This window comes from Sinocyclocheilus anshuiensis, unplaced genomic scaffold (genome assembly GCF_001515605.1).
Source record: "Sinocyclocheilus anshuiensis isolate Anshui unplaced genomic scaffold, SAMN03320099.WGS_v1.1 scaffold371, whole genome shotgun sequence".
NCBI classification, from domain to species: Eukaryota; Metazoa; Chordata; class Actinopteri; order Cypriniformes; family Cyprinidae; genus Sinocyclocheilus; species Sinocyclocheilus anshuiensis.
In genome coordinates this window covers 963,052-964,551 of record NW_015549597.1, presented here as the reverse complement: position 1 = coordinate 964,551, position 1,500 = coordinate 963,052, and positions in this window count along the sequence as shown.

The following is a 1,500-nucleotide window of genomic DNA, read 5'->3' as shown; positions in this document are numbered from 1 at the left end:
ATGATTTGTCACAGTTTACTTTATTTTGCTGTCCTCACTTACATAAATGAACTATAGTGTCCTGCACCCACAAAAAAAAATATCAAAAATTATATCTGGTCTCTGAATCATTTTTGGTTTGACTGTATATCCTCCTGTTATTTTCACACTTAATTATGCCCATTAAAATGTATTTTTTGTTACTTTCACTGTTCATTGTTTTTGCTCTGTGGTAGGCCTACATCATCTTTAATGTAATAGCATGCCCGGGTGAGACTCCTGCATTTTTCGTTCATTAAAAACTGTTTAAGTTTATCTGTGCCTCCTGCGTGCTCCCTGCAAGACACATCGTGACACATAGCTACTATAGCTTATTGTACAAACTTTTGATGGAAACATAAATATGATGCACTACTTCTACAAAATCAGTAAAAATGTGTTAATATCATGTTTCTATTTGTAGAATTATGTTGTTTTATTTTGTCCCATCCATGATGTCTGTGATGAAGACAGCCGGTCGTGAAAAAAATAGCTCTTGTTTGTTTCGCTTTTATTTTATTTTTTTTTCTACTGCGACTCTAGCAGTAAATATGCGGAAATGACTAGAATGTTATTGCAGTACCTATTGATTTAGACAGCAAGACTTGCTAAACCGGTTAGAAGTTTACGTGACATTGGGGTAAAGGCATAGCACGCACAGATGCAGTTTCATTGTGGTTTAAGTGGCCGTCAAAACCAATATCGTAGGACCAAGGATGGAGACAGAAAAAAGAGAATCAGGTATTTAGACTTTAATTAAGAAACCAGACTTTGCCATTATTTCTCAACGTAAGCTATCATAAAATCCAGTATAGTGACATATATTTATTTAGCTATTTATTTGTTTATTTACTTTTAGATTACGAGTTTTCAAAGAATCTTGTACTTGGGTGAGTTTCACATATTTGTCTACATCGTGCTTAAAACACGTTAAGTAAAAACTTTTTATAATGTTTAAAAACAAATAATGTTTTATAGGCTACCAAAATAACCACTAATGTGACTTTACAACCTACCCGAATTGTCATATTTTCTGTGTTATTCGTTGTGCCATTTCATGTGCATTCATTTTAAGTAGCATTTAAGCAGATGAATAAAGTTTTAGATTAAGCCATTATTTTTGTTTTATTAGAAATTAAACGCTTTCATAATCATTTCCTCAGATCAGTGAAGGACCAGGTACAGAGGGCGGGAACATGTGCACCGTCTCTTCCTGAACCGCAGCCAATGAGTGCTGAGCGGGAGCAGCTCCTGGACCAGATGGCTGAACTCATCATAGGCGTCAGCGACTTTCTTGATCGAAATAGAAAATTCAATACGTTAGTATCGAAAGGTATTTTTGGTATGCGAGTGTATGTAACAATTCTGGAAATGCCTTTCCGCCCCTAAGCAAATACCCAGCGGGCACCTTGATGTTGAAAACACATCAAATTGACGTAAAAAATGCAAATCAAACTGACGTCAAAAACGTAACGTTCATTT